Source organism: Lepidochelys kempii, chromosome 4 (genome assembly GCF_965140265.1).
Source record: "Lepidochelys kempii isolate rLepKem1 chromosome 4, rLepKem1.hap2, whole genome shotgun sequence".
NCBI lineage: Eukaryota > Metazoa > Chordata > Testudines > Cheloniidae > Lepidochelys > Lepidochelys kempii.
Genome location: NC_133259.1, coordinates 63,847,908 through 63,875,048, shown reverse-complemented (window position 1 = coordinate 63,875,048; position 27,141 = coordinate 63,847,908).

Below are 27,141 nucleotides of genomic sequence, written 5' to 3'. Positions count from 1 at the left end.
TTTACTTGTATATGTTCCGCCCTCTCTTAAATGAATAGAGCGGGGTTCGTTAAAAAGAAAAACAAACACCCCCCTCTTACCCTTATTGCATAGCATATAGATTTCTCACTTTTTTAAGGGAAACAAATGCATGAGAGTTTCTGCAAATTCATGAATATGAGGATGTCACTAAGTTACCAGAACTATGTAATACAATTCTTACCACTGGCAAAACCAGTAAACAGTATAGAACCATAGCACTGTATACATGTAGACCTGGAAGAAACCTCAAGAAATCACCAAATCCAGTCCTCTGCACTGAAGCTATACATTTCACGAGTTTCCATAAAAGCAATAATTTTTGTTTTGTTTTTGCCTCTAATTTGGGGGTGGAGGAGAAGGAAGATTTTTCCTTCGAGAAACTGATTGTGCTACTCAATGGTTTCGTATTTCTGATTTAAATTTTTTGAGATTTTTCCTTGTGTGCAAATGAATGACATGACTTTGCCCGTGTAATAAATTCATCCGTTTTCTAAAAACCCATATGTATCATCAGGAAATTATAATCTCATATTTAAATTGCAAATACTCTATATCCAAGAGTAGCCATTTTTGCATGTGAATGCTAATATATTGGCAAATGTTCACAGCTCTGTTATTTAAAGTTGTGTGCTATATGAGCTGACATTTGTTCCAAAGTAACTTTATGTGCTTTGGTGCTAGAATTCAAACTAACAAAGTTAAAATGTAAATCTGATCTCTCAAAGGTACATAGTCCTTCAGGCTTAAAGCTTCACCTTTGTTTGAAGAAAAGGCCTATTGGGTTTTATCAGAAATGTAATGTTATTCAGAAGTGACCCTGCAGGACAGGTGGAATTTTTAAGGTTCCACAATCGTAAGAAAATTGGAAGGTACAATTATCCCATATTCTATTGCTGATTGAGGTGGATTTTCTTCTCACTAATGCACTGTTTGCAGCTATTACCTCTTAAGGGAAAAAAATACATTCAGGCTTGGAGAAAGAAATCACAGAGAGAGTTGGACAATTGACAAGTGGAAAATCTGTTGTGTAGAAGCTGCCAAAGAGTTCTAAAAACCTTCGGGAACTTTTGGCTGTCAGAGAGAATGAACAAGGCAAGGTGTTCAAATGATGAAACATTCTGGAAGTGCCTGCAGCAATGACAACCTGCAAATCTGTCCCTCAGATTACTCCTGTGTCTTGAAGGCAAAAATGTATTACATTGACATTTGTAACAGCCTCTCCTTCTTGCTTGCAATCATGTATTTAGTTCCATCTTCTAAGCACTCTACTTTCAGTCTCCCTTTTCCTAATTTCCATCTTTCTCCATCTGCCTTCAGATGGGTTTCTCTTGCACTAGCTGTAGCCCTGAGAGTTCTAATGAGGCAGTGCGAAGTGCCACATGCCTGATGAATGTAAGAATTATTGTGATAGTCCAAGCTGGCATTAATGAAAATAATACTGACAGAAGAAGGAGAAGAGTGCATGATGACATTTGGAGCCTTTATGGTAGGCTCAATAAGATTCTTTCCATTCTCATTCAAGCTGAACTTTTGACTAGACAGTTTGTTTTTTGTATTTTATTACTTTGGGGCCAAATCTTAAGGTCAGTGTATGCAGCAGTATAGAGCATGGGAGTCCCAGCATACCATAAAAACTGGCTACAATAATTCTGGGGCAAGAGTCTCCTATGGAAGGTCAGGCATTGGTGTATAGCAGGTGCAGGGACCCCTAACTGCTGTGCAGTCAGAAGCTGTAAAACTGCTTGTGGGGTGAGGCTCACATTTATATGTGCATACTGCAACCGGCACAACCCTATGTTAGAGATGGTCAAATCTTTTGGATTTCTCAAAATTTTGACTTTTTTTGAAAGAGATTTTGTTGTTTATTTTACTGGTTGAGAGAGTGAAAATCATTTTTTTAACCTTTTCTTTCTGCATTTTTTGACCAGCTTGGGGGGGGGGGGGGATAGCTCAGTGGTTTGAGCATTGGCCTGCTAAACCCAGGGTTGTGAGTTCAATCCTTGAGGGGGCCATTTAGGGATCTGGAGCAAAAATTGGGGATTGGTCCTGCTTCAAGCAGGGGGTTGGACTAGATGACCTCCTGAGGTCCCTTCCAACCCTAACCTTCTATGAATCTATGAACCCTGCATGTGTCCCAAGCAGACATGCCAAACCTGAAAAAAAAAAAAAAAAGCAGAAATTGAGCTTGTTATTGGCTTGTGAGTTGCTTGTTGGCTAGTTTTGGGTTGTAGCTTGTTTGGCTTGTAGCTTGTTGTCTTCTACATCAAATACATTGCCACAAGTTTTGGTTTGATTAATCTGCATTTTCTAACAAAAGTTTGTTCCAGTGAAAAATTCTCAATCAGCAACAGTGCTTATATTTCTACAGCTGTGGAACTCAGCTGTTACAAAAAGCTGTGTTGGGCTTCACACAATGGACATGGACCCCCAGGCTGATATTTGGTTCTTTGTTTGTTTTACATTTTGTTTGTTTTATGTATGGAGTTAAAATGATTTTTTTAAAGAATCAAAAGGGTTTTGTAGAATCAGATATGAAAGGGTGTACAAACCCCGCACTGGCCAGGAAAAGGTTAACTAGCATCTGTGAGCTTAATCAGCCCTAGCCTGCTACCCTTGCCTTAGGAGCTAGGCTTGGGGGGAGGAGTTAAAAGGAGAGAGCCCAGGTCACCTCTAGATTGGCTAGGAAGAGAAGTAGGCTTCCAGCTTTCACTTTGAGTTAGGAACTGCTTGCAAAACTGCTGCCTATCAGAGCCCCTGGGAGGGAAGGTAGGCTTGAAGTGAGATTATTGTAATGATGTGTTGCAGTGCCTTGTTTGTTGCTGGGTAAAGTTGATGCAGGTGGTGCCTTAGGAATAGCAAATAGGAAACAAAATAATGGTCAGATAAGACATCTGAAGTCAACAACTTTAAGGGAGTTAAGATAACAGTGAGGAAGCTACTAATTGGAAGGATGTTATTCCCTGGTGCCAGCTGTTTTTTTTGTTTTTTGTTTTGGCAAGTCCGGAGTCTAGATTCAAAAAGGCCAATGAACAGTTGAGAACCCTACCTAGAGAGGCAGGGTGGGGGTGAGTGGGCAGCAGTTACTTGGGCAAGACACAGAGGCAGAGTGCTGCAGATTTTCTTCTCCAGCCAGCAATAGATGGGCTAAGGGGAGTTTACCAAAATTTGCAAAGAAAGGATAATGTTTAGGTGAGACCGGATGTGTACAGACTTCTGTTTTAGCTCATTTCTCTGAATATGTACCTTTGGGTAAACAAATATAGTTTGTTTTGAAGGGCCTGTTTTGAGTCACTTCAGTCAGCTGCTGGTCACAAGGTCCTGAAGGAAAGTTCAGATGCCAAATACAGTTAGGCCTATTGATTATCATGAGTGGTAAATGGGGACTTTGTCACTGAGTCTGTGTGCCAATGTGGTAGGACTGCATAGTTCCACCCAGAAAGGGGTGAAGGTAGCAAAGTTTACCCACGGGGCATATTCAAGAGGGACTGCAAAGTGACGCTCACCCTCTGTGACTATCCAGTAAGAATCCACAGGTGAGGGTCTTGGTGGTAGAGAAACAGCTGCATGTAATGAACCTGTGATTCAGAATGTGAAGGATCTCAGCCATTTCAGTGCATTTCAATGCATCTCTGCACTGGGGTTGGAAAATGGCATCATTCATTAATCAAATGATGCACAGAAACCCAGCAGAATGAGTATGGCTAGGAGGTCATCATCCGGTGGTGCTGCAACTGGTGTCTCTGTATCCTGCTCTGACCTTAAGTCTGACCGGCATCAGGCTATTGGCATTTAATGGGTGCTATTAGAAAAACAAAGTTTCTATCTTCTTGATTCTTTCCCTTAGAAAAGGGAGGATAAACACTGGGCAATAACTAGTTCAGCTCATGCATTGTGAACACAATTTTTAACCCTAACCTAACCCTCATCTTTACCTTGAATTGCATATAGAGGAACAAAACAATTGCACTTTACTGACCCCAATAATACACCTTTTTTGAGTCAGGAGGGCTTGCAGTTCTCAAATTGTTCTGACTTATGCCAGCTTGGTGAACCAGGGCATTTTTGGCCATCTACCTTTTTTATTTTACTTCTGGGCTTTCTGATGATTTCCTGTCTGCTCCTCAACAGCTATTTTGTGTTGTCCCTGGCATCATTCTCCTTGCAGAGGGAGAATGATACAAGTTCAAACACAGCCGTAGCCCCACCCATGAAGGCTCAGCATAGGGGAAAAAAAACCAATGTCCCTCATGAGAGGAGCTCTCCCTATGGGTTTGTCTGCTGGGCCCCCAACTTCTGCCAATTTCCCCATCTTTTGCAGTCTGAAACCCCTGGGAGGGAGTCTATTTGCTACCCTCAACACAGAAGCAGCAAGCATTTCTGCCTTCCTGAGAGAGAGCACTAGGTAGAGGCAGCAGCAATATTGCTATGCCCACCAGAACAGGGTGCAATAGCCAGATAGGCAACATCTCAACTAGAAGGAACCAACCACCCCATCAATCTCTGGGGTCCCTCTGAGAACAACTGAGCCCAGAATGAGGTCCAAGCCTGACAGAGGACAAACAAAGTCCCATTGAGGGTGAGTCAAGACCAGCAGATGTCAGAGGAGGATTCAAGCTCCACCATGGGCAAGCAAAGTTGAGCAAGGTTGAAGGCATAGGTGTCTACCTCATTTTGGTGTCTGTCTCAACTGGATGGAGCTTGGGAGAAGGTCAATTTCCCCCCACACCACTGGGCTATTTCAAGCCTTGGGTCCATGACTAGAAAGAACAACTCAGCTTAGTTTTTAAATGCCTGAGTGAGTTTTGCAGAATTGACTGCTGAGGAACAAAAATCTTCACCCTTCAAACTGAGCAAATTTGAAACAGAATTGTGTGGAGACAACAAACATGGAGCCCCATAATGACACTCTTATAGTCACATTTAGGATGGTAATCTCATTTTAATAAGATTTACAGACCAATTGGCTTCTTCAAGAACTTGCTGACAAGAATGTTTTTTTTTTTATTTCCAGTGGTCTTGGATCTTGAAAGGTATTACTGACTTCTGATAGTTTTGTTCTCAAGATGGAAAATGTGGGGGGTTTTCCTCTTAAATGACATACACCTTTCTGTATCTCTTGCCTTTAGTCATGATTGAGGGAAAAAGAGAGCTGAGTTCCTTTTCATTGTGCTGCTTTCCTCAAGACTCTCTGAAGAGGTAGTATTGAAATATGTCCCATTGAAAACATTTAGGTTTTCTTTTTGGGAGCACTCTCCTTTACAGAATATTGATATTCTTTTTGTGAGAGCAGGCTGCACCGTTTCTCATTTCTAAAGAATGTATTTCAATTTCACAGATGGAATGCAGAATTCCAAAAGACTTCTTGCAGCATTTTTCAATACATATTGAGCTTTTTTTTTTTTTTTTAAAGTTCTGATTAAGGAGCACGTCTTTAACAGCAGGGGCAGCTAAATGGACAGTCAAGAAACTGCTTTTTAAATTGCATGAGCACAGAAAGCCAGCTATGAAAATGAATTGTGGAACCTTTAAATGCTAATATATTTTATGCAGGACTGAAATCCAGCACTCCTATAAGAAAGAAACAACTGTTTCAGATAGTTTGTCTCATAAGTGATTATATTATGTTGGCCAAATAGTTCCATTAAAATGTTTGAAATTCATTCAATATGTTAATGTTTACAAGCACCCATCCAGTGTATCAATTCACTTATAACTTACTTCTCATGCATATCTTGAAGTATTTTACAAAAGAGCACATAAGACAGGTGAAAAGAAAATGTCAGTGACCTACAATGAGCAAAGCAAAAGTAAGCAGACAGGTCCATTTTAACAAAATTAAATAGAAAAACCTTAAACTGTGATTTAAAGCATGAAAAGATGTGACAGACCTAATGGTGTTGAGCCAAATGTTCTAAAGAATAAAAGTCCTTGTGCTGGCAGTTTAAGGGCCAGGTCACTAGCTGTAGATGAATGGGGGTATGTTTTATATTGCAATTAAAAACCCTATGGCCATGCCAGCTCATTTGGGATCACCGTGCTTGGGCTACGGGGCTGTTTAATTGCACTGTAGATGTTCAGCTCAGTCTGGAGCCTGGTCTCCAAGGACCCTGTGAGGTGGGTCTCACAGGTAGTGCAGCCCAAACCTGAATCTCTACACTACAGTTAAATAACCCCTTAGACTGAGCCCTCTGAGCCTGAGTCAGCTGGCACAGGCCAGCCTCAGTTGTCTAATGGCAGTGTGGACATCTCCCATTAAGGAAACATCCAGGATATGTATACTGATATGGAGAAAAACGCTGTTAAAGTTAGGACTGAGACCTTCTCTAGCAAGGTAAGGTTTTCAGATGCAGTCAACAGCTTTGTTCATTACACTTACCACTGAATCAAAGTGGCTATGCTCTGGCATATTTGCCAATTTATACCTGATAGGAGCTTTCAGTACCAGATAAAACCACCACCCAAACCTCCAAATTAAAAGGATTTGCAGTGGATTAGGCTGGTAGAGGCCACAGAAATTGAGGCATAGATGAATCTCATTAAATAATATACTTTATTAACTATATTAAATATCTATATTGCCTCTGTGTGAAGAAACCCAAATGACATTACACTTCTCTCACCACTGAAATGCAGCCAACTTTGGTGTGAAACACAACAGGTTAGGAGAAGGAATGTGTGTGTTGTGTGGGGGCAAGAGGGGGGGGAATGAAAAACATCCCTCTGTTAAAACAATTATTTTTATTTAATGATTTCTCTAAAGTGCAGATTTTTCCTTCAGACTTAGCCATGTTTTTTATTACAAATTTGATGCATGAGAGAGTTGCTAGTGTATATTTAGCACTCTTTTGTCAGCCACTGGGGAACTTGGTAATTTTGTTCTGTGTATAGAAACATGACAAAAGTATAGACTCTATTATAAAGAAGATTTTTGTAAAATGTGATTTATATGTAAATGCCATTAGCTTGATATTTTTGCAATTTTCTGAATGTCTATTTAGCTTCCACAAATAAATTTATAAAGTAATTATAACTGGATTGTAGTTACTAAGCATATTTCATACTAATATCATTATATAATGATATTGAATTATTTTAATGAACAAGGCACCTGTGCTTCTATGTGTGAATAAAAATTGGAGTTTAGCTTGGAGATTCATTCCTTAAGGGATCAGACGTCCCTTACAATGGAAAGAGGACCCTTCTCTTGGCCTTGTTTCTGTCTCACAACCTTTGAAGTCCTGCTTCACAGCCTCAGCTAGAAGGATGGTGGAAGAATGGGTGGGTTTCCAATTGCAGCCAGTCTCCCTTATCCTGCCAAAAAGCTCACTTTTAAGTTACTTGAGGCAAAAGGTAGTCTCTCTCTCTCTCTCTCTCTCTCTCTCTCTCTCTCTCTCTCTCTGTCTCTCTGAAATTAAGTGAGCTGTGAATCCCGACCCCTGCAAACTCTGAAAAGGGGGACCAAGATCCTACAAGAAAGCTTTACTTCTGATAAATTCAATGCCAGAAAGAGATTTATTGGACCTCATTAGCACTGCCTTCAGTATAGCAGGTATGTTTGTTCCCTAGCCAACACTTGCTTTCACTCTCCCTTGATACTGTTAGCCCACATGTCCAACATGTAAAAATGTTTAGCTTTAATATTCAGGCTGGAGACTGCACGGTAAATTACATAAATTGGCGGGACAACAGAATCCGCTGCATCATTGTTTAATTGAGGTTGGAATTAGTGTGCTGACACTGTCTGTTACTTGGCTTGATTTATTTTTTTTATGGCCTGATTGAGAAAGTGATTGCTGAAAACTTGAACTATTTTGTTTATTTTACTAGTTGATTTGGAAGTATAACCTAAATCTTCATCATGTATTTTATTCATTTACTTATTGCTATTTTAGTGGATTTTTTTCCAACACAGCAATGAAACTCCTAAACCTTAATCAAGCCACCTAAAACACCTCAGTAAACGCAAGTTAAACTGACTCTGTGGCATAGTTCAGTGGAAATAAAACAGAAATGGAGTCCCTTAATACCATAAAGAGCAGCCTTTTGTGTGCTTAAGCTAAGCAGAAGAAAATGGGGGAAGAACGATATTAAGTTTAAAAACAAAAACAAAACCTGACAAGGAGAATATAGAAACAATAGGGTTTGGTTTTAGTTTTTAAGTCACATCTCTTAATGGAGCTGGTTCACCACTTTGATCTTTGTGTTACAAAACTGGCATAAAACAAGCTCAATATATCAAAACTAAATCATAAACCAAAGATCAGGCTCGAGCCATCAAAAGGAATCGCCAACCTAGATCAGAACCAGGAATTACCTAGTCCAGAATCCTCCTCCTGACAGGGGCCAGAGCCAGGAGCGTCACAGGAAGGTGCAAGAAATGTGATTGTTCCACATCTGCCTACTTTGCATTCATCTCCTATGAAGGACTCAACCTAACATGTAATAGTTGGAGATTGATTTAAGTGCTGAAGCATGCCTTCTGATTTTTTTTGTTAGCATGAACTGTTACAATTCCGAATATTCTTGGTCATAAATCATAGAATCATAGAATATCAAGGTTGGAAGGGACCCCAGAAGGTCAACTAGTCCAACCCCCTGCTCAAAGCAGGACTAATTCCCAGTTAAATCATCCCAGCCAGGGCTTTGTCGAGCCTGACCTTAAAAACCTCTAAGGAAGGAGATTCTACCACCTCCCTAGGTAAAGCATTCCAGTGTTTCACCACCCTCTTAGTGAAAAAGTTTTTCCTAATATCCAATCTAAACCTCCCCCACTGCAACTTGAGACCATTACTCCTCGTTCTGTCATCTGCTACCATTGAGAACAGTCTAGAGCCATCCTCTTTGGAACCCCCTTTCAGGTAGTTGAAAGCAGCTATCAAATCCCCCCTCATTCTTCTCTTCTGCAGGCTAAACAATCCCAGCTCCCTCAGCCTCTCCTCATAACTCATGTGTTCCAGTCCCCTAATCATTTTTGTTGCCCTTCGCTGGACTCTCTCCAATTTATCCACATCCTTCTTGAAGTGTGGGGCCCAAAACTGGACACAGTACTCCAGATGAGGCCTCACCAATGTCGAATAGAGGGGAACGATCACGTACCTCGATCTGCTCGCTATGCCCCTACTTATACATCCCAAAATGCCATTGGCCTTCTTGGCAACAAGGGCACACTGCTGACTCATATCCAGCTTCTCGTCCACTGTCACCCCTAGGTCCTTTTCCGCAGAACTGCTGCCTAGCCATTCGGTCTCTAGTCTGTAGCTGTGCATTGGGTTCTTCCATCCTAAGTGCAGGACCCTGCACTTATCCTTATTGAACCTCATCAGATTCCTTTTGGCCCAATCCTCCAATTTGTCTAGGTCCTTCTGTATCCTATCCCTCCCCTCCAGCGTATCTACCACTCCTCCCAGTTTAGTATCATCTGCAAATTTGCTGAGAGTGCAATCCACACCATCCTCCAGATCATTTATGAAGATATTGAACAAAACCGGCCCCAGGACCGACCCTTGGGGCACTCCACTTGATACCGGCTGCCAACTAGACATGGAGCCATTGATCACTACCCGTTGAGCCCGACAATCTAGCCAGCTTTCTACCCACCATATAGTGCATTCATCCAGCCCATACTTCCTTAACTTGCTGACACGAATACTATGGGAGACCGTGTCAAAAGCTTTGCTAAAGTCAAGAAACAATACATCCACTGCTTTCCCTTCATCCACAGAACCAGTAATCTCATCATAAAAGGCGATTAGATTAGTCAGGCATGACCTTCCCTTGGTGAATTCATGCTGGCTGTTCCTGATCACTTTCCTCTCATGCAAGTGCTTCAGGATTGATTCTTTGAGGACCTGCTCCATGATTTTTCCAGGGACTGAGGTGAGGCTGACTGGCCTGTAGTTCCCAGGATCCTCCTTCTTCCCTTTTTTAAAGACTGGCACTACATTAGCCTTTTTCCAGTCATCCGGGACTTCCCCGGTTCGCCACGAGTTTTCAAAGATAATGGCCAATGGCTCTGCAATCACAGCCGCCAATTCCTTCAGCACTCTCGGATGCAACTCATCCGGCACCATGGACTTGTGCACGTCCAGCTTTTCTAAATAGTCCCTAACCACCTCTATCTCCACAGAGGGCTGGCCATCTCTTCCCCATTTTGTGATGCCCAGCACAGCAGTCTGGGAGCTGACCTTGTTAGTGAAAACAGAGGCAAAAAAAGCATTGAGTACATTAGCTTTTTCCACATCCTCTGTCACTAGGTTGCCTCCCTCATTCAGTAAGGGGCCCACACATTCCTTGGCTTTCTTCTTGTTGCCAACATACCTGAAGAAACCCTTCTTGTTACTCTTGACATCTCTGGCTAGCTGCAGCTCCAGGTTCGATTTGGCCCTCCTGATATCATTCCTACATGCCCGAGCAATATTTTTATACTCTTCCCTGGTCATATGTCCAACCTTCCACTTCTTGTAAGCTTCTTTTTTATTTTTAAGATCCGCTAGGATTTCACCATTAAGCCAAGCTGGTCGCCTGCCATATTTACTATTCTTTCGACTCATCGGGATGGTTTGTCCCTGTAACCTCAACAGGGATTCCTTGAAATACAGCCAGCTCTCCTGGACTCCTTTCCCCTTCAAGTTAGTCCCCCAGGGGATCCTGGCCATCCGTTCCCTGAGGGAGTCGAAGTCTGCTTTCCTGAAGTCCAGGGTCCGTATCCTGCTGCTTACCTTTCTTCCCTGCGTCAGGATCCTGAACTCAACCAACTCATAGTCACTGCCTCCCAGATTCCCATCCGCTTTTGCTTCCCCCACTAATTCTACCCGGTTTGTGAGCAGCAGGTCAAGAAAAGCGCCCCCCCTAGTTGGCTCCTCTAGCACTTGCGCCAGGAAATTGTCTCCTACGCTTTCCAAAAACTTCCTGGATTGTCTATGCACCGCTGTATTGCTCTCCCAGCAGATATCAGGAAAATTAAAGTCACCCATGAGAATCAGGGCATGCGATCTAGTAGCTTCCGCGAGCTGCCGGAAGAAAGCCTCATCCAAACTCTCATCCAAATGTCCAAACTCTTCTTGAATCTTGCTAAATTTTTGGTCTCCATGACATTCTGCGGCTATCAGTTCCACAATCTAATTACATTTTGCTTGAAAAACTAGTTTCCTTTATCCGTTTTGAATTTGCCATGTTGACATTCAACGAAAATGAAACCTTCTCTAACCATTCATTCTTCTATCATGTCAACCCTTACTCATCTCCTTTCTAAGCTAAACAATCCCAATCTTTTCAGTCTCTCCATGTGAGAGTTTAGGCCCTTAATTGTTCTCATCATGTTTCCCTCCATATCCTTTTTGAGATGGGGTCACCAGTACTGCACACTATTTCAGATGGAGGTTATACCATTGATTGATATAATAGAATGATTTCCACATTCTCTATCCCACCTCTTATATATCAGAGGTCCCTAATCTATGGGGCACACCCCCCTAGGGAGGGCACGGAGGAACATTTGGGGGGGCACAGCTGGGGCCCTGGGCCAGCCCTTATAGGGGGTGGGGAGGGAGCACCACCCAGCTCCGCTACTGGCCCTGCAGTCCCACACTGCCAGCTCCACTGCCAATCCCACTTATGGCCCCAGACTTGGCACCCTTACCCCTCTCCATGCCCCCTTCCTTCCTGGAAATCTGGCCCCACTCCTGGCAGAAGCTCTGGGAGGCTGGAGGTGGTGTGGACAGGGGTAAGGTGGGGGTGTGCTAAATGAAGGGGGGTGGGGAGGGGTGGGTAGCTCCCTTTTATGGACAGCCAGCCAGCCACTTAGCTATAAAATCCCTGTTAGTAGCTATTCTCTACTTGCTTTACCTGTAAAGGGTTAAAAAAGCCCATAGGTAAAAGGAAGGGAGTGGGAACCTGACCAAAAGAGCCAATGGGAGGGCTAGAACTTTTTTAAATGGCGGGGGGGGGGGGGGGGGTAACACAGCAGAGACCGGGCTGGAGCTATGCTGTAAAAATCTGTAAACCGTGTATGAAAATCACCAGATCATACCTAGAAACTACTCAATTTGAAACCCCAGATATGTAAGTAGACCAGGAAATGTCTAGAAAGACGCGATTAGGTTTATCTTTTATTTTTGTAAGGCTTTGATCTCCTCTGTGCTAACTCCCAAATGCTTTTGTTTTGCTTGTAACCATTGAGCTGGACCTCAAGAAAACCATTCTTGATTCTTAATTATTATATTTGCTCTTTTTAAATCTAGCAAAAGCCTAAGTTCCAGATGTATTTTAATTATTTTTGTTTTTAATAAAATTTACCTTTTTAAAGAACTGGATTGGGGTTTTGTGTGTCCTAAAAGGTTTGTGCATATGTTTAATAAGCTGGTGGCAACAACTGATTTTCTTTGTTTTCTTTCTCAGCTCTTTCCCAGAGGGGTGTGTGAAAGGGCTTGAGGGTACCCCACAAGGAAGAATTCCCAAGTGTGCCTTCCTGGGTCAAAAGGGGTTTTTTGCACTTGTGCAGTGGCAGCATCTACCCATACAAGGTCAGAGAGAAGCTGTAACATTGGAAGTTTAATACCAGCCTGGAGTGGCCAGGATTAATTTGTATAATCCTTGTAGGCCCCCACCTTCTGCACTCAAAGTGCCAGAGTGGGGAATCAGCTTGACAGGGGCATGAGGTAAAAAGTTTGGGGACCACTGTTGTACATATTAATATCTTGTTGGCTTTTTGGACCAGAGCTGCACATCAAACATAGAACTTTCCACAGTGATGCCAAGGTTCTCTTCCTGAATTGATATGGTGAACTCGGTAAGATATGAGTACTCCGGCTTTTTCCCTCCAATGTGTATTACTTTTTATTTATCAGCTTTGAACTTCATTTGTCATTGTTGTCCAATCACCTAGCTTGGGTGGGTCCTCTGAAGTTACTCAGTCTTCTCTGGATTTGACTAACTTCAATAACTATTCACTTTTAGAGAGGCAACATACATGGTTGTTGCTACCTCCTCTTAAAGATGCAGCCCTACCAAATTTTTTATCCTTTAGTAGTGATTTAGCCTTCCAAAAAATCATACACTTAATAGATCAGAATTTAAACAATTTCGTACATTAAAACACACTATTTTTAATATATCTCAGCCTAACCTCTAATCCAAGTGGGGTACAAAACTCCTCGTATAATGAACAGTGAGTGCAAAATGGCACTGCTCTGCTGATGCAAAAGTCCTTAAATCTGGCAGATCAAGATTCTAAAGGAATATTCCTGGGTAGAGGATTCCTCAGGTGATTCAGAGCAACTGGGGAAAGCTCCTGTACTATCCATGCACATCCACCAGTGCCAACGGAATGGCTGGATTTCCCTTAGACCCTGGTATTCTCTGGTCCCAAAACAGCCCCTTATGTGGACCGATGCTTGGGGGCACCAGGAGCAGGGGGCCATTTCTGCAACTTCATCTGTGCCAGTAGATCATTAACAAGTGATCTGAAGCTGGAAGGAGTCCCTGTCAGGGACACTTCTAGTCTGTTATAAGTGGGAGTAGACTTTTTTTGGTCAAGCTGATTTTGGTGTATTCTGGGGTACAATCCAAATCAGTGAGAGGTTGTCACCATCTGCCCTGAAACCTGGGTTGTGTCTACAGCTTTTCTGCTGTTGCTCTCAACCTGGGCTCCTCACAAACAGCATGCAGGTCACAACCTGAGTGTCTGAGTATAGCTGCAGCTTGCTAGCAACACTGAGCCCAGCAGCCTTAGTTACTACCTGCAGGATGACTTCCAAAACTCTGTCCCAAATTTCCACCCAATTATGTATTCTACACTGCCTTCTCATGCAAAGTCCAGATATTGGAGGCCTGTTGCCCCTGTACGGGAACAATATCTAACAATTGACTACTTTAAATGGAATTACTACTCTGCCCAGTTTAACCACAACACTGGAATAGTTTTAATTAAAGAATAAAAAAGTTGAAGTCAGAAATGGTTACAAGAGAGAAAAAGATAACACTTCTGTGACCGAGGTCCTAGTGGGGAGCCAGATATGGTCACTCCGTTAGGGTGAACTGCAAAGAATGGGGCAGACAATCCCCATAAAGCTAAGTGATTTACCAAGCCAGCATAAAACTGCTTCTTATTTACCTTACTGGTTACTCAGAAGTCCAAAAAACACAGTTCCCTTAAGTGATCCAGCCTCGGGCCTCCAGCTACCCACATCAAATATGATGAAAATTTCTGTAAATCTTATTTCATCATATAAAAGAAAAGGTTTTAACAATCCCAAAGGATTGAACACATTACTGCCCAGGTTAATGAATGTTTCAGATCTTACCCAAATACACACTACAGCCAATTCTTATTAACTACACTAAAATTTATTTTAAAAAACCGAGAGAATGGTTAAAAGATCAATATACATACAGACATGAGTTCAATCATTGAGGTTCAGATTCATAGCAGAGATGGTGAGCTTTGTAGTTGCAAAGAATTCTTTCAGAATTCAGTTTATAGGTCATAGTCCAATGCCCAAATATCATATTCAGGGCATACCAGCATAACTGGGACCTCAGGCTTGTGACTCAAACTTCCCCTGATGAAGCTTAAGCAAATCTGAGATGACAGAATCAGGATCCAAATATCTTTTATACAATTTCATGTCTTTTGACAAGTTGGAGTTCCTCAGGGAACAAAAGGTAATTAGGATGACTTTGAAGGAGGTCCTTCACCAGTACTTAGCTAGATGAATTCACATAAGGCCATTTGCTTGTTCCTCCACCATTCACAGTACATTTCAAAGAGATGAATACTGAGAGATCCTGTGTTTACAATTCATTTAAATGATATCAGAATACAGTATAGATGGGGACTGTTGATTACATTGTTGACCCTACTCATACATACGTAAATACACAAAAACACAAACATTATCTCCCTACATGTCTTTTGAGAGTTATTTATTTTGCAGGATGTTTAACCCTTTCTAGCCATGCATCACAACTTCCAATAACTAAATTTAAACAAACTAGACTTGGTTCAAAGTAAAATCCTTCCCAGCAACAGGACTCACAAAATTATCAGGTCAGAACCCTGTCCAAAGGTCTAGTTTATTTTGCCATCTTCTGTGTGAATGTTAGAGGAAAATAATAATTAATACCGGGATCCTTTTGCCTCTCACTTTTAGTTAGATCCCCTTTTGAAATGGATTCTTCTGAGGACTACCCCTCAAAGCGAAGTTTACTTAAACAGTAAAGAAGGAGGTGGGAGTCTGGGATGTCTCCCTCTTGCTGTCTCAAGGACCTTCTTTACTGCATATGTAAATTGAGGTAGACACTCATTCTTTTAAAATAGACCTGCTTGACCATTCCTACTTAACTGGGTCAATGTGGGTTTGAACAGCTGCTACCAACAGCATTCGGGGGAATGCATAACTTTACTTATAATGTTGCTACATATATTTCACCATGATATTACTGACCAGTGAGGTATCATTTGAAATCTGATAACTCATAAAGCATATGTAGCACAAAGATTATTACAATGGTGCGTAGGGTGTGAATACAGGGATGTGTTCAGTCACAGGGTGTTGCCAGGGCCATTGACCAGGGCCTTGGCTGTGAGCAGGGCCAGGCCTCATCAACTGCCAGCTGTTGGTATAGGTGCATTGGTGCAAACCCCTCTGGGACACTAGCCTACTAGACTCGGAAAAACCCTTCAGATAAAATAAGACACAACTCAAACCTTCACCCAAAAGTTGAACCAAACTCAGATCTGCTCTTTGCTCAATTTCTCAGAATTTCGATTAACATTTAATATTTTTCATCCAGGCCCACTGTAGGTATATTAGGCTGCTAACATTTTTAGGACTTCTTCTAAGACACGCTGTTTAATAACAAAAAGGATGCAGCTCCAAATTTGTGTTTTAGTACACATGTGCTGATCATTAGAGTGAATGTGCTCTTTCATGGAGACTTTATTTGTACTTGATTTCACTAATCGTAGAAATGTAGGGCTGAAAGGAACCTCAGGAGGTCATCTGGTTCATTCTCCTGCACTGAGGCAGGATGAAGTATCCTTAGACCATCCCTGACTGGAGTATATCTAGCCTGTTCTTGAAAACCTGCAATCATAGGTATCTCATAGCCTCCCTAGGTAGCCTGTTCCAGTGCTTACTTAAAGAGCTTTTATCCTAATATCTAACCTAAATTTCCCTTGCTGCAAACTAAGATGATTACTATTTGACCTATTGTCAGTAGACATGCAGAACAATTGATCTTTTTAGAACAGCCCTTAATATTATTGAGGTATCAAGTCCCTTGTAGTCGTTCTTGCAGCCTTGTCGTTAGGTGGGGTTTTCTAAACCTCTTATTATTGAGATCACTCTCCTCTGGACTCTCTGCACTTTGTTCACTTCTTTCTTAAAGTGTGGTGCCCAATATTGGACGCAACACTTTTTAACTGAGGCCTCACCAGTGCAGAGTAGAATGGAACAACTAATTCCTGGGTCTTACATACAATACTTGACTCCTATTCAAGAAATAAAAATTCTCGTCCTGGACTTTTCATTTTTTATATCTAATGGGAAAGTAGACTGACTTTTTTCAAAGGTGACTAAATATTTTGGGTGCTTAGATTTTGGGTATGCAAGTGAAGAAAATCTAAATGTACCTGACTTTCGGAAAGTGCTGAGTAACTGCCCTCTGAGATTCCTTTAAGCTGTTTGTAATTTGGTACCCAGAAATCTAGGCATCCAGACTCATTAGTCACGTCACATAACACAACACAAAAGAGACTGTGTACAATAGGAAACTTCTTATCCCTTTTTTTTTCCCAACAAGAGTACCACTCTGTTGCTCCAATGATGTTCACTGTTGTGTAGATTGAGCTCAGGCACTTTTACTACTTTCTAATGTGCACCAGCATATCGTCCACTAACTGGCGGCCTCTGTGAACCCTGTTGGCATACAGTGAAAGTTCCCTAGTGCATGTTAATGTAGCCTCCGTACTATATTAGGTGCTCTCGGAAGCGTTTAGTGTGTGTGCACCACATAGACAAGCCCACTGTTACTGTATAAATCACACACGATATATACCCATATACAGGGAGCAAGAATTGGACCCTTACTTTCAGCCACAAACACATCCTTCCACTATTTGAACTAAAGGTGAACGTGCTCCCAGAACCTGGTAAGACCAGGGCTGATGTTGGAGAAACACACATTCCTAATAAGTGCCAGGCATGGAACACTCACACAAACGCATTCCAGAAGGGCAGTATCAGAACACCACGATACCAAGAATAGTACAAGCATGCTCCTCAGAGATAAGGTCAGGATGACAGTAAGATGGGGAGAGATGTTTTGATTCAACCAACATGTACAAGGTGATAGGTAGAAGCGAGCCACATCAGTGGGTGGCAACTAGCCATTTCAGAGGGGCAATTCCTAACTTGTTTGTGTTGGTATATAAAATGGAGTCTCAGAGGGAATGTCTTCGTCTGGCCCAGGGAGGAATGGAAAGTCCTGCCATACAATGGACAGCTCAGTGTAACAGGCATACATGTGTTAGTGGTCCCATAGAGTCTGCAGGATACTAGGACCATGCCTCGTTGACAATAACCCTGGCCAGGTTCTTTCACTAAAAACAGAGCCTGTGGATTTATTGGGCAGTTCAGTGGAAGTCTGCTATCTCTGCTATCTGTGAAGAGCTGGGACAGCACACTGAAAGAACACACGCACACAGCTGAACATCTGACAAACACTGTAGTAGGTGGTAGTAACAGGTAATTATCAGGGCAGCCACTAGAGAACAATATGACTTCCTCCCTCATATACACAAAGACAGCGTATTACAACGAGTGAGAGGTTGCAGCTCCAGAAAGTTGTTGATTCTGCAGTCTGGTGTCTGCTAGAATGTATTAATTTTGAAATAGATATAGGTTGAGCAATGATGAAAATGTATTATGTTATATTAGCTTTCATGTTTCATTGCATAGGGATTCACCAAGAGTGCCCCATTCCATTTGGAGCTGGATGGTGGAAGGTTGATCAGTAGTTGCCATTTAACCTGGAAACGCAGGTAACTATCAGCTTTGGAAATAAAGACAGTGAGACTTGACTAGTCTTTTTTGAGTGACTATTGGTTGCTTCAATCATTTATTAGGAGTGATAGTCTTCTAACAAAGGTGCAACAGAATTGTTCTTGCATCTCTGGAGAGGCTTTGGGAGGGTCTTTTAACTACAAATGCTGCCTAATTAAGATGGTCTCTTCTGATGCTTTCATGGTATAATACTCATGTGAGAAGGTGGTAGTTTTAGGGTTGTCTTTGGCTTTTATAGGAACTTCTATCTTTAGGAACAAAGGGTGACTTGAATCAGGGAGGATACATTTAGTTTTGAGGTTGGATAGCTACAGTAATTGTATAATGGGGAAAAAAGTCACTCTTTCAAGGGGAGCTAATGTAGACCTATTTTCCCCTGTTCTTGAACATAGATAATACACAGATGGCTTCTATGGTAATAACTGAATACTTTAATATGTTGAAAGTATACTTTGAAAAATATGAATTAAAAATATTTCCATTGATTAGTAAATATCCAGTGTCCTTTATAACCAACCCACTCCTGGTTAAATAGTATATTCCAGAAATTAACTGTTTGCATCATGATTATAAGAATACATGTTAAAAAATAAAGCATGATTAAGTTGACTTCTGTTGTTAGTGGTTTGAGTTCATTAATAAAGTCAAAGCTGTTAAGCTTCCCAGTTTTATTCCTATCTGATGCATGTGGACAGCCTTTAGGTTAATATATTTTCCTTCCTATTCTGCAGATGTCATTAAATAATTAATTCATTAGCTAGAGCTGTAGCTAAGTTCCATGATTTCAAGCATTCAGAATATATCCTCTAACAAAGGGAGGAGATGATTTGAAGTTTTGATGTGATTTGAAGCTATACCAAATATACAAAGTTGAAAATTGATATACTATTTCCTGTTAGTTATAATGTGCTAAAAATCAAAGGGTAAATTGTTAATATTGCAGTCATGCACAAGCGCCCATTAGAACAACAGCATATTATTACCAATTACTCAAGAACAATGGAAGCTTTACAAGGCTTTTAACTATGGTAACGGAAAGTTTAATCAATTATGGCAGTTATGGATTTCTAAAAATACTTGCAAATTGGAAACCCAAGGTCATGCCAATTGTTTAATAGTGGTTAGGAGTCTTACGAACGATTTGCATCTTCATAAAATGCATTGTTTTACAGCATACTTCACATACAATTTAACTAGAAAAATTCTTTAATTCCATTTGCTCAGTCTTTCAGAATAACTAACTATGGTAGTTCATTTGCGTATTGATATGGACTTCCCCCACAGCCCCAGAGCAGTTGCACTGCTTCGTGGATGAGGCTATTCATGCCATCTGTCTGCAGTACCATATACTTATACATGTAAGATCTCTGAGACTGATTACAGGCATTCTGTGGGATTTACTTCATCAGCTCAGTGAGCTTTTCATACTTAAGAGACTAGCTTCCAGAGCAGATATTTATAAATCTATGATGCATGATTTGACAACAGACTTCAAATCAAATCTACCTATCTTGATTCTTATTGCAGGATTTAATTTTATATTATTGGAGAAAAGATGATGCCCCATTCTTGATTGAAATACATTTATATTCAGTTTAGGCAGGTCAAACAATTAAATTTGCTTTCAGTGTATACGTAACCACAAAAGGCTTATGCAGTGTCTACATGTCTTTCTGTGCCTTTTTTAAGATGCTGTTCTGCAAGGCAGTTTCAAACTTGGGAGAAATTAATAGAACTTCCTTTGGAGCCAAAAACACTGTTTCTAAATCTGCCTGCAAACTTTTCAACGGATTATTGTGAGAGACTGCTCACTGACTTGTATGTCTCCTGACTACTTTTGGACCAAGGAGTAAATACCAAGTTAGGCAATTATACTCAGCTCTTCTATATGGCAGTAAAATGTGCTACAACATCATATTAGTTGACAGGGAAGTTCATTGTCTAGGCATACTGAAAGAAGGACAGGAGACACTTGATATGGATTTTAATCAGGCCACAACTTTATATGGATGTCTGATGAAGTGTACAGTGCAGGCAAATCCATATGTATTCAAATCATTACCCAGTCACACTTCATTTTCCATCCAGGTCCCCCCAGCCAACCCATGGCTTGGACCTTACCATCCACCCCCCTCATAGGAGGGTTAAGGTGGGGTATGAGAATGGGCGGCTGGGGGGAGGAATGGCGGTGGCTCCCTGCCATACCAATCATAGCAGTCCCCAATCCCCCTCCCCCATTCTGTTATTTTTATCCAGCACCTCCATTTAAGTCCTTTACCAGGCCATTTATCTGGTCACTGGTTGCCTTCCCTATGAAGTACCTGCACTGGACATCCAGCACAAGAAAGCACCAACAATTTGCTCGGCTGCCTCCTCTTTCCCCCCTCCCCCCACCAACCCGGTTGGGTTCCCAGACATCTCTTGTATAGCAGCCCCAATAGGTGAAGCCCCATTCTCCTGAAAGAACCCATTGTCCCTTGCACCATGCCAGGATTGTCAAAGGGTACCAGCAGCTAGGTTGTCCTCAACCAGGTACCAGAACAATCGCCCTCTGTGGTGGGTAGTATAGGTGACCAGCACTCTGGATCCTTACATTGAAAACTCATTTAAAAAAAAAAACCAAACAAACAAACAAAAAAACCTTCTTACATAGCTCAACTGCATGCCCTGAGCCACAAATCTCCATGACACTGACTACATCATATGCTGAGGTTCCATAGAGCCAGCAGCATCTGCACAGATTTGTTGCTAGCTTCTTGTGTAAGCTCACAAAATCTCTCAAACTGGAAATGAGACAAGGTGTCTGCTATGCCATTATCCGTGCCCGGCACGTGCTTGGAAGATATGCCCTCGTTGGTGTCCAGCTTGATCCCCAGGTCAGTCAGTGTAATGGAAGGGACCTCTGTGTGTGTTTGTGTTTTGTTTTGGTTTTGGTTTTTCTTCTGTTAGGGGTATCCCCAACTGTTTAGCCAGGACTGAAATGTCCATTAGGTCCATCTGACCAGGCTCATCCTGCAAACAAAAAATTATCCAAATAATGCACTACTTGACATAGTTCTGCTGCCTGCACCACTGCCTGGTGCAACCGTGAATTACGTTTTTCAAATGCTGAACAGGATACCGAACAGCCCATGGGCATAGCCATAGTCAAAATAAAATTGTGCCTCAAAAAAGAAATCCAAAAGTTCAAAGTCCAATGTTGAACCAGTTGAAAAGCAGACCTGATATCTCACTGAGCCATTATTACCCCTGGGCCAGAAGCCCTAACCATATGAACGGCTTCATCAATGGAGGAACCGTGCACAGAACATAGCGCCGGGTCTATCCCATCGTTAACAGAGCCACCTCGTGGGTACGGCAGGTGATTAATTCATCACCTTCAAGTTTTCTATAGGTAATTGGTCAAAGGGCCCAGCTGCCCTGCCCTCCTTTAATTCCTATGTAATCTTTTCTTGAACAATATAGCCCATCCCAGTTCCTGACTTTTTAATTTTTTGACATCACATGAGTCCTATTCCGCACAAAGGGGATCTGAAATCCCACAGTAAACCCCTTCCACAAATATGCCCCATCTGTCTTGTTAGGGTAATCCCATAGGAGAACGTTTAACACATCTAGCAGTGGTGTCCATGCCCATTGTACCACCACCAACTGGGCCCCCTCCCCAACTTGTGTTCTGTGTCCGATACGCTGTCCAACTGAGCCAAACCTGCGGTTGGCACTTGGACCGCCCCCAGTTATGTTTTCCTCTTGCGATCATCCCCTATGGCTCCGGAAAGAACAGGCTGAATGGGTCCCAAAACATACCTCGCACATATGCTTGAATCTACAGGGGCTGCAACAACAAACACTGTTATTAAATGCCCAGCAAATATTATGTGACTCGTGCCTCTCCTGAGCTTGCAGTGGAAGGAACAGGCCACTATTCGTGTGAAATCCTCGTCCCTGTGGAGTCATCCACTCTAACCACAGCGTGTGATGTGGTATGTGTCACCGGATCCCAGTTTGTGTTACTGGCCTTAATCGAAACTGCTCGTCATAAGTAAACCAATACATGCCCCCCCAACGTATTGTATGCTCGCCTGATTCTATCCATATACTTAAACAAGGCTGAGCTTCTCTCTGGGTAGGCCTGCCCTATAACACCTGCAGAAATAAGGAAGGCAGCCTCCCAATTTTCCCACGTTCTAGGCACTCGTGGCCGCTTGGGCAACTCATTCTGTGCGCTGTGTTCCAGCTTACTTTCTGTCAATGCCTCCCTGTGCAAGAGGGATAATAGGTCCACGTATTCCCCACGCAGGATTTTGTCCTTCGTTGTACTGAGCAGGTGAACGCCCATGGGGTCACCCACCTGAGCATAACCATACTTGGGACTGACTGATGGGGCCTCCTCTGTGCCCTGTTCCCCCACAGCCTCCCCAGGAAGCTCACCTCTCTTCCAGAAGGTTATCTGTCAACAGCCAGTGAGTTGATGTGCCCAGGGGTTTCCACCACACTGCTGCCCCCCGTACCCATGCAGGGGAGTCTTCCCCGCCGGCCTGTCTCCTGACTCCCAAATTCAGGCACATGCTGGGCCTCCCCTGGAATCGAGGCCAAACTCCTCACCCACACATGCCTGAAGCTGGCGCAGCAACTGCAGATTAGCTTGCAGCAGCTGCACAACACCAGCAGGGGTGTCTCCAGCCGGGGTGCACCCTCCAGATGGATCTGATATGGATTCTGGGACTCCCATTCCTGGCCCTGGCCTATTTGTTACCCCACAAGGCTCACTCCCGTCCCCCTCCAGTACATTCTGAGGTGGTATAATTTGAGCCCAGATCCTGCACCTCTGTCTGTTGCAAAGCACCAGGGCCAGCTCTAGGTTTTTTGCCGCCACAAGCTCCGATGGCAACTGCCCAAGCCAAAAAAAAAAGAAAGGGGGGGGGGGAGTGGCCAGAACGCCGCCCCTGGAATTGTGCCGCCCCAAGCACGTGCTTGCTTTGCTCAAGATCTGGTCCTGCAAAGCATCCCCTTACTGCTGGAACCAGCCTCACCCCCGTCTCCTTGATTCAGTGTAGAAGAACATTGGGGTTCTGGGTGGCTCAGTACATTTTGGAAGCCCTGCAGTACTGTGGAAACAACCTCACTGGTCACTTGCTGCAAATGGCTGCTGGCTAACCCACCAGCAAACAGCCTGCTCACCTGCATGTGTAGTTGCTTCCCCTGGAGCATCCGTTTCCCCCAGTGCATGAGTCTACCTTGGGTGATCTACCACACCACTGTGGGGTTCCCCAACCCCTGTCCTGGTGGTAACCCCTTGCCCCTAGTGTGGGGAGCCCACCCTGGGCCACCATTTACCCCTTCGCCCCCACTAGGACTGCCCTGTGCAACATTTGTTACCCTCCCCGCAGTGAAGGTAAATTTCTCCCAGTGCTAATCTGGCCAAGCAGGAATGAGGCGAAACCTAATTCCCCACGGATTTGGTAAAAACAGGGTTGGCACAAGAGAGAGCTAAGCTACCTTCTCTCTCTCTCTCTCTCTCTCTCTCTCTCTCTCTCTCTCTCCCTCTCCCTCTCCCTCTCAATGCCTGGCTTTCTGATCTGACATTGAGCAATCACACTAGCTCATAACCCCCCTCCCCACCATAAAGCACAGCTGCCCTCCTTCAGCAAGCCCACCCATTTGCCCCACTTTAAGTGCGGTGCAGTCAACTGCTTTATCTAAAATTGAGCTTGTGTTAGGGACTGATTGGTAGAGGATATTGAGCCTTTCACTGGCTTCGTGTTCCAGGTTTCAAATATTACAGTGACGAGTGCTATAGAGAGCCCTAATAAAGTTTAATAATTAGGTCAGATCCTCAGCTGTAGAATTCTGCTGACTTCAGTGAGTCCTATTGATAAATCAGTTATAAAACACAAACTATTGTCATTGACTAGCTTTTTTTTTTCCATATGAAATAAGTTTGTGGACTTGAGTCGATTCTTAATGGGGAAATGTCAGCCCCACAATCCATATTTGTATCTGTTGATCGTTTTATCCAATGGACCAAGGAATTGAGTCTGCATGCATTACTCTCTTAGAATTGGAGGTTATCCCACTAGGTTGGGGTTGGTACTGTGGAGGGACTGATATTTCCACTGATACTGCTAGATTTCAATGATGCTATGCTGATTTATGTTAGCTAACGACCTAGTCAATGAGAAATATATTAAAGTACTATCAACTGCTGTAAGAAAAAAAGTTAACCCTTAAACAAGAAGAGAGAATCTTGCAATGATAGAGGTGAGCATGAGTTAAACAAAATGACCATAAACGCTAGAGGAATCACTAATCACATTATTTTATCTGTCTACAGGATCTTGAACTTTGTAGTTCATTAGTAGTGAGAACTTGTACAAACATCTTGACAATCCTGGTTTACAATTTAAGGTCCTGAGTCTGAACATGTACATATGCACTTCACTTACATGAATAGTCCCATTGACTTCAATGTGCTTAAATGTTTGCAAGGTTAGGGTCTATATAAACCTATTACTTTTCCTCATGCCATTAATATCTTTAGAGCTGGTCAAAAAATGGAACCCCATTTTGCAAAAAAAACCTTTACATGTTAGTTTTTCAGGGGCCAATTTGGGGAAGAGGTAGTGAAATGTCTTGGTAACTTTAAGTGTTTAGCAAATGATTTCAAATGTATTAAAATGGTTATCAGAATTGTTCATGCACTGAAAACCTTGGTAAACAGTGTAACCTTTTAAATCATTTAAATGTCTATAATTTGATAAGTCTCAAAACACTGTTTAAAAACAAGTATTGTGTGTTTTTTAACTTAAGGTTATTGTCCTTGTTTGTGCCCATGACACAGACAGAGGATGATTAAATGCAGAGGCTGCAACTTTATTTAAAGCTTTCAATTGAGGTAACTACTCCAAACTACCTGGCAGGTTTGTTTTGGTGCAGTTCTCAACTGTCACTCGTGGCCCAACATACTGCAAACCTGAGGGTGGGTGCGAAGGCCATGCCCCTTTTAAGTCTGGAAAGGAACCCTAAGTGGAAGCCTGACTCCTGAACCACTCCCCTCCTTTACACTGGAGATATAAGACATAAGATGAAGGGAGCCACAAGCGGTGCCAGACATAGAGGCATACCTCCTCACCATGCATTGTTATGCCCAGGTAGTCCACTGGGTTACAGTGACCTCACGCGGACACTTCCTAATTCCCCATCCACATTGGAACTTGCCAGAAGAAGAGGAGGTGGATGAGGCATTGCTAGAACACATAACAGAAATATTCCAAAACACAAGACCTGGTACTAATGGGGGACTATAAATATCCATACATCTGTTAGAAAAGTAATATGGTAAGACACAAAATTTCCAGTAAGTATTGGGGCAACATTTTGTTTTAGGAAGTAACCAGGACGACAGTCATTTACTTGATTATGACCAGCAGGGAGGAACTGGTTGTGAAAATATAAGAGCAGTTGGATGAGAATGAGCATGAAAGGATACATTTCTTGATTCTAAGGAAAGAAAACATGAGCGAAGCAGAATAAGAACAATGGACTTAAAAAACAAAAAGCAGACTTTAACAAACCCATGAACTGGTAGGTAAGTTCCTGTGGGAAGAAAATCTAAGGGATAAAGGAGTTCAGGAGAGCTTACAGTTTCTCAAAGAGACAATATTAAAGGCACAACAACAAAGTATTCTGATGCAAAGGTAACATTAAAAAATAGAAAGATAACAATATGCTTCTACCAGGAGCTCCTTATGACCTGAAAATCTAAAAGGAATCCTACAAAAAATAGAAATGTGAACAAAGTGCTAAGGAGAAGTGCAAAAGACTAGAACAAGCATGAAGGGACAAAATCAGAAAGGCTAAAGTACAAAATGAATTACGCCAACTAAGCAACATTAAAGAACTACTTCTTATTGCCTTTTAATACATTAGGAGAAAGAAGGGAAAACTGAGGGAAAGTGTAGGTCCTTCTCCTTTCCTTCTGCTTATCAGGGAAGGAAAACTAATAACTGATGACCTCAAGAAGACTGAGTTAATGCCTATTTTGCTATAATCTTCACTAAAAAGGTTAATGCTGACTAGCTACTCAACACAATTAATATTAACGAGGGGGTGTGGAAAAAAGGGAATTTGGATGCAGTCCTCTGAAATGAGCAGGAGTCAGGCTAACTCTAGCTTTAATAACGCAAGATTTGTAGAAGCAGGGATAGCGCGAAGCGAGTGGAAAACAACTGTGAAAGAGGCTGTTGTGACCTTGTATTAGATAAGAATAGAATGCAGACTATAAGAGAAATGGTAAGAAAAATAAGATATCATGAAGGAATATGTATAAACAATCTGCAGTTGTTGCTTATTATTGTCTGTAATAAAGGTATAAATACTTGCTCAAATTGTTTATCTGGGAGAGACCTGCCTAGGTGGGGGAAACCCTGTGTCCTAGTGCTCTCTCTCCCTCGGTGCAATTGCGTGAGATAATAAAGTGTATCTGACTTGCTGCACCCAACCTGAGAGTGAGAACTGTGTTTTTCTCTGACAGGGGGAAGAACACAGGCCAAAATAGGGAAATAATAGGTTAAAGAATATCTAGCTACGTTAGAAGTAATCAAGTGGGAGTACTGGATGAAATTCATCCTAGGGTACTTAAGGAACTAGCTGAAGGAATCTTGGAACCATTAACAATTATTTTCAAGAACTCCTGGTAGATGGATCAGACCCCAGAGGATTGAAGAAGTTACTATGTTTCTCCTATTTTTTTAAAAAGGGGGGACAAAGATGACCCAGGGAATTATAAACCTGTCAGCTTAACTTCAATACCTGGAAAGGTACCAGAAGCTAATTACTAAACAATCAATGTATAGCCACCTAAAGGATCACAGGATTAGAAGGGATCTCCAGCATGTATTTGTCAAGAACAAATAATGGCAAATCACCAGTTTCCTTCTTTGGCAGGGTTACAGCCTAGTGGATGGCAGTGGGGAAGCAGTAGACGTGATAGAGCTTGGTTTTTAGTAAGACTTTTGACAGTCTTATTTCTACTTTGCATGTGAGAATGTCATAT